Source organism: Lycorma delicatula, chromosome 5 (genome assembly GCF_047948215.1).
Source record: "Lycorma delicatula isolate Av1 chromosome 5, ASM4794821v1, whole genome shotgun sequence".
Lineage (NCBI taxonomy): Eukaryota > Metazoa > Arthropoda > Insecta > Hemiptera > Fulgoridae > Lycorma > Lycorma delicatula.
In genome coordinates this window covers 110378384-110394373 of record NC_134459.1, presented here as the reverse complement: position 1 = coordinate 110394373, position 15990 = coordinate 110378384, and positions in this window count along the sequence as shown.

Here is a 15990-nt window from a genome sequence, read left to right as displayed (position 1 = left end):
AGTTAATCCTTTTAACTCAAAAACGATTAGCAGTAGGATGCTGATATTTTGAATTTAGGTCTGTTGTAACACCTCCCCTTTTGATTGCAATCGACTGAACCAAAAAATTCAAAATCCAATAAAATTGGATTTTAGACTTTTTCTTAACTGCAGTAATAAGCGCTCATTGAGAGGATTTTAATAATGTATCATAAGTGATACTTATTCTCATTGGTTTCATAGTTGTAGTCAAATGAAATTTTAATTAATGAAATATTTGGATCTTATAAGGAGAAGACTCAGTAAGACTCGGTTCGAATCAGACCTCATCTCCTTTTTTTAAATATATTGATTTATTAGTTATTAACCTCCGATTGCAAAACGTTTTACAATAAATAATAATGCAATAAAAGAAAAAATGTAATAAAAAATATAAGTAATTTAATAGGCTTATATGGTGTCCACATTAGATTATTTTGATGTTAATTAAAAACAAACATATCAAAATGTGGTAGATTTTAACTAGATATTAAACGAAACAAAATTTGCAACTTTACAAAATGAAGGAATTAAATATTTTAGAAAAATAACAAATATAGAAACAAACAATAAAACCAACTTACACATCAATTAAATAAAATGCTGAAAATGTTTTGCCACATTGGATACACCACTCTGCCCGTCGAACTATGTTTCCGATGGCTTTCGGTTTTTCAACAACAGTTGTTTTATAATAGTTATACTTCATTGAACTTGGAGACCAGTTGATTCGCCCTTTCCAGTCCATTTGTTAAAAAAGGTCGCATTTAAGTGTTGTCTAACTGCTACAGAAAAGTATGGAGTTGCCTCAACGTACTTGAAAATCTTGTTATCGGAAATGCAGTGCTGGAAATTCTTGTTAGAGGGAACATCTTCCAATAGATCTCGCAAATTATTCTGAAAAAAGTTTAAGTATGAAGCACCCTAAAGATATTCATTGAAAATAAATGGTTCCAATAACACCGCATCAAACGTTTACGTCGACGATGTTGTGAGGATTTTCTTGACTTCATATGTGACTGATTTTTTTAAATGTAAATTCCACTTCAAGTGTCCTGGAATACTCGTATTCAGAAATCTTTGATGATATTCTTGCTGAACAACTCCTGCGTTTCCATTGTAGAAACCATATAAAAAAATGTCGTATTCTCTAGCAGAAAAGTTATGTCATTGCTAGATAATGACACACGAAATATTCCATTCAATTATTTAAACCTTTATTATCGTTCAAATATAATAAAAAAAAAAACTTTATTGCTAGAATCAGCTGTTAGTATTGCCCACTAACGAAATATATTATTTCAAACAGATTTAAATAAATTAATTTTTAATTAGATTTAAAGATTAAAAATAAATTGTTTTATTGATGTACTTTTGTTTGATTTATTTATTTATTTTTTAATTTTCATTACTTATCTTTCTAAAATATTTTATCTTTTCATTTTTCTTATTCTGTTTTAAATTTACCTTCCATGAAGATTGAAAATATATATACTGTCGCGTGTTCGTGGCTCGATCAGGATATTTAGAGATTGACAATTGTAAACGTTTATATAATTACAATATACTGGTTTAAAAAACATAAGTTAAACGAGACGAGAGTCAACAATAATGACAGTAGTAATAATATTAATAAACGACAATCATAAAACCAATAATAAAAAAAAAGTATTACAACCACAATAATACTCAGAATAATAGTAGTATTAGTAGTAGTAATAATAATGACATACAATAAAAAACATCGCACAATAATAATTAGAATAATGGCAACAGTAAATAATAATAATATTAAATGTCAATAACAAACAAATAATCATAATTGTCAATAATAATAATAAACAGAGATTACATACAAGACAGAATTTAAAGTACTCGTCAGGATTTATTCTCAGGTAGATAAATAGAATGGAAAAGCAGAATTCAGCCCCATTGACAAGACATTGGTATGACAGCCAGTCTTAACACTTCTAACCACTAGTCTTGTATTTACAACAACAGTACAATAGATAAGACAAGTATAAAATTCTTTCACTACAAATACTTTGCTTTTCACAAAATAAAACTACCAATTTTAAAATGGGTAGTCAACAGTTTATGAATGAAATTTAGTTCATTATCTTTTTCATTTATAGTCTTACAGTAACTCATCGAACCGTTTCTTGTTTTCGTGTACCGCGATTACTTGCGCCGACTTCATTCACTTTGAAATTCGCACTTCCATTGATCTCCTCGCAGATACTCTCGCAGACTAACATCACCGACTCACCTCGCGGAATTGATTTTTAACTGGTCTTCCCAGGAGTATTTATACTCGTAGCCTCTTTACGTGTCGGACCGGACTCAAAACAAACTTTTCGTGAAACGAGTTTTTGTTGTGCGTTACAAAAATGAGTAATACTAATTATCAGGCAACGTTGTGCAATCAAGTTTTGTGTTAAAACTCGATGAGAATACTACTGAAACTTTTTCAAAATTGAAAAGGTAAAAGGGCATATGGAGATGACGCTCTGTCACGAGCATAAGGTTTTAGGCGGTTTAAAGCATTTTCAGAAAGCGGGGAATCAGTTGCGGACGATCCACGCACTGTAAGTCCGTTAACGTCAAAAAACGACGATAATGTTAAGCGAATCAGAGACTTGATATGGTACAACCGGCAATTAACTGTCAAAATGATTGCAGAACAATTAAATTTGAACCGTACCACAGTCCATAAAATTTTGACAAACGAATTGGACATGAAAACTTTGTGCAAATTTGGTCCCAAAAAACCTCACTGTTGAACAGAAAAACAACAGGGTGGAAGTGTGCCGCGATCTTTTAGGACGAATTGAAACTGATCCTGATTTTCTAAAAATTGTTATTACTGGTGATTAATCTAGGATATTTGAGTACGACCCAGAAAATAAACGCCAGACTATGGGGTGGCACACTTCAAACTCACCACGTCCCAAAAAAAGCAGAAATGAGCAAATAAAAATCAAAACCATAGTAATTTGTTTGTTCAATAGTAATGGCATTGTTCATAAGGGGGTTTTGGCTACAGGACAGACTGTAAATCAATATATTTACCGAGAAATTCTTGAAAAACTGCGGAAAAGAGTTGCTCGCATTATTCCAGCCATCAAACATAACTGGATGCTGAAACATGTCAATGCACTCTCAATTTATGAGTTTTTGGCAAAGAAAAACATTCCTGTAGTTCCTCAACCACCTTATTCAACTGACTTGAATACCTGCGACTTTTTCCTGTTCCCGACTTTAAAAAAAAGTAACTCAAACCATACCATTTTGAAACAGTAGAAAACATTTTTAAAAAATGTAACTGACCATCTGAAGGATATTCCGGTTTCTGAGTTCCAACACTGCTATGAAGAGTGGGAAAACCGTCTGAAGCGTTGGGTGGATTTCTAAGGGAACTATTTGGAAGGTTCGTGTATATTTGGATTGTAAATAAAACGTATTTCTGAGCCAGCCGCATTACTTTATTTACAGACCTCGTATATTTTATTATGAACTTTTTTCTTTATTTTTTCCAGTAGAACATGTCCTGCAATTTTGTTACATTATTCGTGAATCACTCTTTATACATATTTGTATGTGTGTGTGTCTGTGCGCTCGCCCGCGCGTTAAACCTATTTACAAAAAAAAAAAAAAATGTTGAAAGATGATAAGAATAAGTTTGCAAAAAATGATCGCATCAGGGAAATAATTTAAAATCAGGTAATGTGTAAGAAATTTCAGTACAAATGGTTAAGTCTCTTAGAAATTACCGGTAAGTTATTACTTACCCATTCTATAGAATACTTACATTTAGAGAAAATTATAAAAAAATAATAGATCAAGAAATTTATTCCATGTCTGTTAGATATCATAACCGAATTAATTTTTACCAATTGAACATGAAATACAAATCAGTTCAGAAATTGGACAGCTAATCTTAATAATAACCTATACTAGGCTTTTTAGGCAAACTGAATAGGGAAGTGATTTCAACTGTCATCAGAAGTGGGTGAATAAAATATATTATATCAACACGCCACCAAAATGTAAATGACACTCATCTCTGCATGCAAAACTTCTGTTTGCCACAGGGTTGACCAAATTATGAGCAACATTAATCTCAGAGAAAGCGTACTTTACATACTTCTAAGCCATAACAAATACTGGCCCATATAATATAAAGCAACAAATTAACGTTTCTTTCTCAGAAGAAATAACGTTTTATGTAATTTTTTTTACTCAGTAAGAGAAATATTTTTTCTTTATCATTCTTTTTGGAGATTGTAATATGCTACATGTCAAGCGTATATATATTTGTAATGATGCACTTACTGTAAGTAAAAAAATAACAAAAAACTTATATATATGTATATTGTTAGTAACAACAGTAAATCAATTACAAAAAAAACGACACGGTGATGAAAATGATAGTTTATGCATTTTATATACATTTAAGATTATAAAAGAATTTTATAGACAATGACTTGGCTATTAATTTCTATTGTAAATTTTATAATGTACAATTTTTCACGGTGTTACATCACGCATATAAACAAGTTTATTACACCAATGACGTATTATTTAGAATTAACTATACATGTTGGTTTTATATTTAATATTTCTTGTTAGATCGTTGTTAAAATATATTTTCTTTTCTTTAAAATATCCTGAATGATATAATAAAATCATTTGCTCTATTGTTTTATCTTAAATGAAATCTAAAAAAAAAAAAGTAGTTAATGGATTTTTTATGAAACTCGTTTATTTTTTATCAGCTGTACCGAGCTTTTCGCCGGCACAACCCTTGTTTCTCGTTCTTCGTAGACTAGATTGTTGTTTCTTTCCCTCTCAAAAGATGCGTATCTTGTCGGTATAGGAAAAAAGTAATTATCATAAAGTTGTGTGTATATTCGATTACATATTTTTAAATATTTATTTACTAGAGTTGATTACTCTTTATAAACAATGAAGTAAACATTACCTTAATCCTGAATATAAGAGATACCTTATACGCAGTACATAATATACAAATATAGGTCAGATGAGACCTTTTAAGTAGGTTTGGGAAGCCCATATGATTAGGTACGTACGTATCCACTTCTAGAGGAGTTCTATTACACGTTTTAATATACGCCTATATTAATTTTTTTTTTTTTTTTGTTAACTGGTCGTTGAAAAGTATGTAATGAAAACATTGAATATGAAGTCTCTGTAGAATATATTTACAATACTAGAGATAAGGCCGTAGAATTTTTCATTTCTAAATTGAAACGGTCTGTTTTAGAATGCACGGTTTTACAGCAGAAAGGGATAGGTGATTTGGTTTATTCCTTTGCTCTATCCGTCCCAATCTTTTATATTACCTTACAGCATGTAAAACAAATGTTACAAGTGGCACCAGTTCCCGGAGTTGCCTACCTAACGTATTGTGTTTGGTTAGTATTAATTATTACAAAAATAGCTCTAGTAAAACGAATTCATTTCGCTACTAGTGTAATGACTCGCTGGATTCCTTTCAACTACTCAGAACTTAGAATAGACCAGTATAGTGAACAGAATAAAATTGATTGTAAAATACGTTTTAAATTTTACATGTAGGTGTTTAAGAGCACATTCGATAATTACGATTTCTGAAATATACCAATATACCATCAAAATTCAAACTTTTAATCTTCTTATGAAACGTAAATAATTAAAAGATGATTTTATAAAAATCAAAATATTATTAATTAATGGTGAGGAAAACTGTAATAGTTATGATGAATAATATTTCTCTGTATATTATTTATCTTATTTTAGAGACATTTTATGGCAGTCTAAAATCACAGCTTTATCACCATTTTGTTTCAAACACATCTCTGAAACTGTGTAATTTTAAACGTTTGTACTGATAAAATATTACCTTTATGTAAAATTCAGTTGGTTAAGAATTTTTTAGGATGATAAATTCTTTCAGTACAATAGTAATTAGTAAATATAATTGTAATAAATAGTGTAGAAATACATTTCTAGTATACTCGTTAAAAAAGTTAAGTTTTCCAGCGTTCAAGTGCCAGTAAAGGCAGTTACTTTTATATGGATTTGATTACTAGATCGTGGATACCGGTGTTCTTTGGTGGTTGGGTTTCAATTAACCACACATCTCAGGAATGGTTGAACTGAGACTGTGCAAGACTACACTTCATTTACACTCATACATATTTTCATTCATCCTTTGAAGTAATACCTGAACGGTAATTTCCGGAGGCTAAAGAGGAAAAAAAAGAAATATACTCATTAAAATCACATCAGGCTTATTTAACAAATTATCTAAGGCGTACTGTTACAAGAAACCAGAATAAGATATACTCTTGGTATTGATTACTCTTTAAAGAGCCTAAATTGACTTGAATCATAAATAATGATTAAAATTAATAATCGAGTTATTCAATAATAAATGAATCGTTGATACAAAACAATCAAAAAATAAATATTCATTATATTTTAACAAAAAGAGGGTTTAAATAATTACAATTATTTTTACGTATTTTATAAATCTACTATTCTTATTCTAATTGAAGTGATTTCAAAAATCGTCTAAGAATTACACTGGTAAATATAATGATTGTTTCTTAAAAATTAATGTATAATTCTTTTTTTCACAAAAGAAAATTAATGTGAAATCAAAATGTTTTCATTGCCCTTAAAAACTTTTAAATGTATATTTAAAAGTTGTTTAATATGTGTTTGTAGGATTTATGTAAAATTTTAAATGCATTTTCTATGTTGTATTATTAATATTTATATATTTTTATTATCATTATTAGTTTGCTTTAACGTCATTTATCATAGTTAAGCATAATAACAGTTGAATCAAACAAAAACGTTTCATAATTATTAATCGTATGACATCATACTTTTCACACCAACAGCAGGCAACATGGACACGATTGAACATGTCTGTACAAGCTGAAACACATTCAAAGCTTGTTAGACCTGTTACTAATTTGTTACAAGTGAATTATTTCTTTATTCAGTTTGTGTGGTAAAGGTATAGAGTGAAAAGTGAAATTTCATAATGACTTGTGAATAATTCGAAATCTTTTTTCCCAGTTATGGTAAGTTTGTCAACAGTATATAGTAAACATATTGTATGTTTAATTAAAAAATCGTTTCGGTTTTAGACAGTTATAGATTTGTACTCCTTATAAAAGAAGCATTGTAAATAACTGTGCTAATCTATTTAAGAGGATTCTAATTGGCTTTGAAAAGACCTTGGCATTTGCATCCCTGTGATTAGTCAACCAAAATATCAATTGATCATTTGTTACTTTTGGTTAACTAATTTGTTAGGGATCTAAACAGATTGCACAGTGATCTTCATTATTATTACAATAAAACTGTAATCCTAGTGAAACTTGTATAGTTCCCAAGGTTTCTGAAAATCTGTTTTATGAAAATAGCTTAGATCCTTTTTAGGAGAGTTTTTAGCTTATGAAATTTGAATTTTCATATTCTGAGTTCTATTGTGGATTTTCTAGTTGTCTTTATCTTAATTTGCATCGTGAAATGGATAATCTTTTACAGATTCAAAAGTACTATGTAAGAGTATCTTTTTTTTTTAATTTGTAAAGCCGGTTAAAATATAGGCTTAAAAATATAGTGATGATATTTTACAAATTTTATATAATAAAGCTTTCATTTTTGCAATACTGAAAAGTGACCGTGCTTGGTGCCTGGGAGAGCGAATCATGTCATTAAATAACGCATTTGTTTGTCTTCAACCTTATTTAGAAAAATTCAATATTATTTATATTTAAATATTTTTTTAATAATCTCAGTATTATAAAATGTGTTATTCATTCCGGTGTGACAGAGGTAAATAAATAAAGACATAAATTAAATCCAGTTACGTAGCCAATTGATTCTATGTATGTAGTTACACGTAATCTCGCAGAACGGGAATGGTAACTGCTTAAACTTTCATGGTTAAAATATTCCATAGTCAAAGAAGTTAAATCCTTCAATTTAACTCAGTAAATTGAATGTTTTCTTGCAGATATGATACTTTTTTTTAAATAATGAGATGAAATCCACAAAAAAAAATTGTAATTCTCAATTCTGATGACGACTTACTGTTCATCGTTGTTTCATGACACGCCATCTGTAAAAATCGCAACCCTAGGGAGGATGGGTGGTCGTATTTATTTTTTTGTAGTATTTATGAAAGTGGGTAATAATGAATAGATTTCAAACTGCTACCGAACGAATCCCATGTTATACCGCAAGTTGAATTAATTGTCTTCATAAGGAACATAAAGTAATCAAAGAACCAAGCTGTTCTTTTATGATCCTGATTCCAAGGTTGAGATTTACTTTACAAAAAAATTTGGGCTTTCGAAACTGACAAAGAGATTTGTCTTTTACTGACCAAATAATGTATTTTACTCTACAGATATTAACCATCTAATTTGACAGTTAAGGCGAATTATTGAACCTTGGATTTGCGCATTTTTATAATGTTCTGAGTATAGTTTTAAGTAATCTGTTAAGTGTAATTCTTATTCAGAGTCTCCATAGTCTTCTGAATTAATCAGTTATAGTATTTATATGATAGAAAAATATGGTGTTATGAAAACTATATTGAAACACTGATCATAACGTATGGTTTAAATTTTTATAGAAACTTATAAGTAATTTTAATTTGTTAGCTACGTTATTAGAATATGTACATTTTTTTAAAAGTAAAAATAACTCAATTTTTACCATCTCTTCTCATCAAATATGATTAAAAAAACTTTTGTATAACACAGAATATGATATTTTTATAATTAATGAAGGAAGAAATTTTCTTTGGTTTGACTCTATCTAGAGTGATATAGAACTTCTTTTAAAACTGCGTTTAAAGACGCGTGAAAAACTCTTTTGAATATAAAAAAGTCACTAATATCAGTACATGCTACACTTGGATGCAAAATCCATTAAAATTCGTTTCCTGGATTCAAACCTGGGGTTCTCACTTCAAACCTTGGAATGAAATACGAGAAACATATCCACCAAGATGTTCCAGAGACTGAAAACTGTTACAAAAATAATGAACTGCTGTTTTTCAGTTTTGTATTAGTAGTTAGTTACAAAATAGTATCGGGTATAAGAATAATTCTTGTCAAAGATCATCCCTTCATAACATTAGTTTATTGTTAACTAAGTCTACCTACAGCTTCGCATGCATTCTTGACGTTTAGCTTGAGCCTTTCGACATTCATTCGTATGATCTTCAGTCTCGATAAATCTACATGCTGCTATAAGTTCAATTTGCGGGTTTTTTAGTAGCCTATATGTTTTTCTGTAAAAAAAGTTCGATTAAAAAAAATATTAATCAACAGTTAAAAAAAATTAATCGAAAACGATGAAGTAGGTTTTGCGTGACTGACACAATTTATTTCAGATTTATCTATAATTATATCAATTTATTATGAATAGGGACCGGATTATATGCATTTGCATATTAAGCCAATTCTCACCGGTTATTGCATATTTTCCTTAAAATCTAGTGATGAAGCATATTTTCGCAATATTTATAATAGTTTTCGGTAGGGTACCTTGTTAATAAATGAAATCTTACGTTGTAGCCGGCCAAACCTATTATCTGCACGGCTCTTAGAGCGCACTTAGCAGCCGCAGAACAGTACCTCTGTTTTTTTATGTTTAAAAAAGTAACCAAAATGTTAAATAATTGTTTATCGATATGTTATTCAACTACTTACTAATTGTATGCTGATTATGAAATAAAAAAAAACTAAAAATTATTATTTTTTTATTATTTAAAGTTTCATATTTTGACACTTTTCATGCATATCTGCATGCATATTTGAAGCTTTTTATGTTGCATATAATCCGGTCTCTAATTATGAATTATTAATTTTTATCGAGTCTTATTTTAACTAATATGTATTAAAAAACTTAAACATCTACAAAACTAATAAAAGCGAACAAAGGCACCGTTCACTTTTGGAGAATCATTGAAAACGTTCTTGATTCTGATTATCGATTTTCTTGTCATCGCTATCATATAATACGTCACCCGTATCAAAGTAACTAATATATGTAATTGGTTAGTTGAATTCTACAATAATACAGCATATCCATAATCGTATACCGGATTGAATAAACCTCAAATTCATACGTTTTTCACCTATCAAAATTGATTTCTCACGTGCTGATTTCGAGTGCTGATTGGCTGACCAATCGATGTCATACTTGACAATCAAAAAAATTCATATGAGGTAAAAATATATTGTCTTAAAATTTGTATCAGTTGGTCAAAATTAATGAAGTCTATCATTTCTACAAATGTGAAATAAATATTTCTTTTTTGTACTTATTAAATTCCATAAACGAGTTAATTGAATATTGATATCAAACAAATATTTTCATTTTTCTGATATTTTATTAATAAAAATTCATTATTACTTATAATTTGTTTTATTCAATCAATATTTACCCCACTATAAGATTTTTTTTTTTTAATTTATACAAGAAATAATACCGAATAAAAATCATACTATTATCTAATAATCCAATTGTTACAGCATTCGCTGTTTACTTTGATCAACCGCGACGACTAAATTATAATAAGTTTACATAAAATTTAATAATAAAATGGTTTAATCTTATTTTGCGAATTCATTACAATTAGCAAGAGATGGAAAAAAAGAGAAATATTGTTAAAATATTTCTCAACATTTTCTCAACGTTTCTCTACGACAATACTTTGATGTTAATAATTCATTCATTTTGCATTTTCAAATAATAAATGTTTATTTTTTGCAACACATGGAATCTTCCAAGGTCTTCATCGTCTGATGCGGGATGGCGACTCTTGTCTTGAAACAAAGCTTTGTCTTTTGTCTACTTTACTGGTATAAATTTATTAGGTTTTACAGTCATTCTCAAAACCTAATGTAAAACATTAGGTTTTACAGATATTCTCTAAATGAATTTCTATAGCGAATTTTTATGTTTGATTCCGATCTCATGTAACAAAATAAATAGTGACCGTAAGCAATATTAAGATATTTGATCACTTTATTTCGTCCTCCATTCACTATGTGAGAGTAATCTATCACAAAGTGAATGGAGGACGAATTATTAATTTCTAGATCATTTCTATGCATTACAAAGGCAATTGAACGCTTATATACAGCTGTAAAGAAAACCAGGACGTCATATTTCATAAAACTATTTTATAATTCTGTATTCCAAAAACTGATTTTATCTTAAAACTATGTTTTTGTTTAAGATCATCTTTGTCTTATAATACATTACCCGCTTGAATGGTAATTTTTTTAAAATATTGATTTAAAACATTCTAACACAGCCTACCTTAGTCAATGTATTCGAATGAATAAATTACAGTTTTACTAGTTGTTATCCTGTAAAATACGAAAATTCATGTGCTGAGTAGGACTCCTAATTGCCTTGCTATCATTATTTCAAAGTACTTCATGTCAAACACAACCTCCAATGTACAAGCATGATGTGCGATTTTTTAAAATCTGGATTGGTTGATGTATTTAACTTAGCTTTTTCATATTCCGCAATTGAAGATTTTGAGATAACACTCGGATAACTTCATTTCTTTTTATATTAAATGATGTCAAACAGCAAACAAAATAATAAAATATCCATAAATAAAATGTCGCAAAACCAAGATAATGTTAAAAATTTCGGTTGTCGTCTGGTTCATTATCCTTATTAACGTCGGCGCCAAAGTTAATTGACGTTTATCTTGCTGTCTCATAATTATATTCATAACTGATTGTGCAAAATAAGTAATAACGCTTCTCTTTGTAGCCTGAACGCATCCTTTTGAACATAAACTCAATTAAATATACTAAAAGGTGTATACTCTACACCACCAATTAATTGTTTATAATTATGGAACACATTTCTCTCAAGCCGTTATTCCAGCCTACAATGGCACAATGAGACAGGGTCGATACATTTTCCATAAGTTCATGCTAATATTTCTTCTAAAATAAAGTAAAAAACGACGGATGGTTTGTCATGATAAATTGTAATTCTTGAATGAAGTATTTTTTTATTTACGTATCTGTTACGTAGCACTTCTAATTTCTCTTGTGTTTGTTAGTACTTTTAACATAATTCAAAAAACAAATATCGGCGCGCTCAGTTAACGACGCCGACGGCGCGAGCACCTCTGCCGCTGCTTATTATGTCTTATGTCTCTTCTCACATCACAGACTAATGTTGAACAAAATTGTCGTCGAATATTAGTCGAAATAAATATCATGTACCATTTAGTGTCTGTTTTGTTAAAATTAAATTTAGTACGCAGTCAATGTCTTGTTTTTATTCAATCCAATACACTAAAAGTGACTCGCTGATATACAAACCGACGACGAACTGTAGAGTTGGCCAAATGATGGAACTAAAATTATCCATTGGAAACTTTCAGTTTTGTTTAAAAAAAATACGATTGTGGCTCTCCCATTTATCTCTACAGGTAAGTTGGTCGGTCTGTAGCTCGGAGGAATTTCATCCAAGGCCTCTAACGTTTCACATTAAACCAACGGCCGTACGCCCCCCGACACAGCACCACCTGATTTTTTTTCCTCGTGTAAGGTCTTATAATTAGCACAGGTGGACGCGATGAAACAAGCACGGTATTTTCCTTCATTACCATGCGACAATAGAGGAATATGGAGTAAGTTTCTATTTCATCACTCAACAAACTAAACGAAATTTTGCATTGATGGTACAAGGAAAGGGTTAGCTTTGAATAACTCATCATTACGAACAAGTGTGAATACATACAGATTGTACGTAATTTAGATAACGCTCCGTAGAACTTCAGTATCATATCGCTCGATGCATGACTTTCTTATATCTTGTCAGAGGACCAAAAACTACTTTCTGATATTTTATTGTTGTGTTATGTTTATATTGATGTATATAATATCATTTATTCAGATATGAGAAGAAATAAAATTTACTCAAAGTTATCTTGCAATTTTTACGTAATAATTGTTTTGTGTTTCTACAACACTAAAGCGACTATTGTTGTTCATTATCGGTGCGATGGAAATGAGTCTTGCAATGAAATAAGATATTCTATTTTTTTCCTCTTTTAGCCTCCAGGAATCACCGTCAGGTATTACTAAGCCTTTTAGGATGAATGATGATGATTTGTATGAATGTAAGTAAAGTGCAGTCTTGTACAGCCTCAGATCGACCATTTCTGAGATTTGTGGTTAATTGAAACCCAACCACTAAAGAACGTCGGTATCCACGATCTAGTATTCCAATCCGTATAAAAGTAACTGCCTTTATTAGGATTTGAACGTTGGAACTCTCGACTTTGAAATCAGTTGGTTTGCGAAGAAGCGTTCACCACTAGACCAACCCGGTGGGTAAGATATTCTATTTATATATCACTGAGTAAACAGTACTATTTTTTTGAAATTGAAGTTATGTAGTTGTTTTCATTAAAAAAAAAATAAAAATATTATTCATTCCGATTTGATATAAGTAAATAAATAAACAGAAAGTTTTAATGTAGATACGTAATAAATTGGTTCTTATCTACGTAATAATTTGAATCGAATTAAAAAAGAATATTTAATAATTACTGATTCTTATAACTTGGTGATAACCGTTATCTCATCATACATCACTTGTAGAAATCGGCACTTTACAAAAGCCTGTAGACTAGTTGAATTCTAATATAATAAATTTCAATTTACAATCCATTGATTTCTATCTTATAATGCATGGTGAGCTAAATAACTCGGTAAGAGATTTTTTGAACAAAAAGTCAAGCTGTACTTCTAGAAGAAAAATTACAAAACTGAAATTTTTCTTAAAACAGTAAAGAAACATCATTTTTTCCGATACATGTCTCATTATCAATGAGCTAATGTTACAGTTAGTGCAGTTTTTCAACCTGAAAGTGGTGCGTTTTCATAGATTCCTCGGAGAATAATTTTGCTACTGAATATTTTTGTTCAAAATAATAATTAGCAAACATTTTGAGGCTTATCAAAAAGTTTTTAATATAACTATCAATCAGCTATGGTATTAAGAAGATAGAAATATATGTTGTTATAACAATCATTATTGAAATATAAGTTATAAAACGTAGTTTGAATATTTTTTTAAAATTTGAACTTAATGTATAATTTAAATATTTTAACTAAGTTATTAGGATATATAGTTTTTGTAATGTTTTTTACGGTCCATAAAACGTTTTTTTAATGAAAAAGTTTTTACCAGTAGATTAGAGACATTCTTTATCTCGTTTCTTACTTTAGAAGCGGTTTACAAAAGACATTGACTATTAATTATAATGCGTATCTAAATAATACTCGTAACAATGAGCCATTACATAAATTTATTAGTAATTTTATACATTTTTATTGAGCTTTTTATTTTAACTTTATTATATTTAATACTTGTACCTACAGATCTGTACTCTATGAAATAAAAAGAATGCACATAATCTTTGATTGTCAAAAGATTAAACTGTGTTTTTTTGCTGTGTTTGATATATTATCAACACTCTCAGAATCATTGAAAAGCTTTATTATGAAATAAAAACTAATAATAATGCCAATGCATATTTAAACGAATTTATGTTTTATCATATCATTAAAGATATGTTATTTTTTATGTAAGCAAAACATTATTTTTTATAAGGTATTGTTGGCAAAACTTAGCTGCGTATAAGCTTGTAACAAAAACCCACCGGGTTGGCCTAGTGGTGAACGCGTCTTCCCAAATCAGCTGATTTGGAAGTCAAGAGTTCCAGCGTTCAAGTCCTAGTAAAGGCAGTTCAGTTACTTTTATGGGGATTTGAATACTAGATTGTGGATACCGGTGTTCTTTGGTGGTTGGGTTTCAATTAACTACACATCTCAAAAGTGGTCAAACTGAGACTGTACAAGACTGCACTTCATTTACACTCATACATATCATTCTCTGAAGCATTATCTGAAAGGTTATTACCGGAGGCTAAACAGGAAAAAGAAAGAAAGAAGAAGACTTGTAACAAAACAATATTGCTTCGTATATAAAACCCTGCAACATCTAATATTATGTTGTAGAACTTTTTTCGCTGGTTTTAGGCACCTGTTAACTACAACAAGACGGTTTGTTAAATAGTTAATCGATTAGTTGGTTAAAAATATGTTGTAAACCTGTACATCATCTTACAACGTCCATACGAACAATGTTTTGCACAATTTGTTTGCGGTATTTCCCTGTAAAAAGCGGAAAATAATTTAATTTCAAATTTAAGATGGTTATCATCCTCGTGTATTACATTTATTTGGTATGAAAGACAAAATAATTACAATAAATTCAAATATATTCATGAAAACGTATGCCTTGCCTGTTAATACTCTACTGAAACTTTTAAAAGAATATTCTTTTTTTAAATTGTATTTTATGTTTAAAAATTCAACTCCTTTATTACATATATACTAAGAGTTACTAACAGAACAATAAAGAATGATAGTTTACGAGTATTTTATTTTTTTACAAAATCGTAGAATTTATCATTGAATAAACTATTCTATTTTAACCCGACATGTCCGTAGCAGGGGTGGTATTGTATTTAACTGTAATGTATATTTGTCCGTTTCTTTCTGTAGCTTCACAGATCTAACCAATTGCAACAAATATTGTATTAGTAACAGGTCTTCGGTTTGGAAGTAACGTAAGCTATCGTAAATTGTTTTATCTAGAAGGGGGAGCTACAGTGAGGATCACAATTTAACAATTATGTTATTTTCAAATTTTAATAATTTTATTCCATAAAGTGATAAAAAAAAAACACTTTTTATTTCTAAAATTCATCGTTCTTAAGATAAAAGCGAAAAATTTGGTCAGCAAAAGAAAGCAGAAATGCATCGCGACTAGCACACACATGTGTTAACACTACATATATGTGTATTAATTAACATT